The sequence below is a fragment of the Bison bison genome, unplaced genomic scaffold, assembly GCF_000754665.1.
Source record: "Bison bison bison isolate TAMUID 2011002044 unplaced genomic scaffold, Bison_UMD1.0 scf7180017864310, whole genome shotgun sequence".
Classification (NCBI taxonomy): domain Eukaryota; kingdom Metazoa; phylum Chordata; class Mammalia; order Artiodactyla; family Bovidae; genus Bison; species Bison bison.
The window spans coordinates 2,477,141-2,477,460 of NW_011494882.1; the positions used below are offsets into that span (position 1 = coordinate 2,477,141).

General features: G+C 40.0%; 1 protein-coding gene across 1 annotated transcript in view; it reads left to right on the top strand.

The window, feature by feature from the left end:
* The window catches only part of PGM2 (phosphoglucomutase 2), a 65,184-nt gene that overhangs the window by 50,749 nt on the left and 14,115 nt on the right, over positions 1 to 320 (top strand). The window lies entirely within an intron of this gene.

The window sequence follows — 320 nt, forward strand, 5'->3', positions numbered from 1 at the left end:
CATTCAGAAAACTAAGATCATGGCATCCGGTCCCATCACTTCATGGCAAATAGATGGGGAAACAGTGGAAACAGTGTCAGACTTTATTTTTCTGGGCTCCAAAATCACTGCAGATGGTGTTGCAGCCATGAAATTAAAAGATGTTTACTCCTTGGAAGGAAAGTTATGACCAACCTAGATAGCATGTTAAAAAGCAGACATTACTTTGCCAACAAAGGTCCATCTAGTTTAAGGCTATGGTTTTTGCAGTGGTCATGTATGGATGTGAGAGTTGGACTATAAAGAAAGCTGAGTGCCGAAGAATTGATACTTTTGAACTG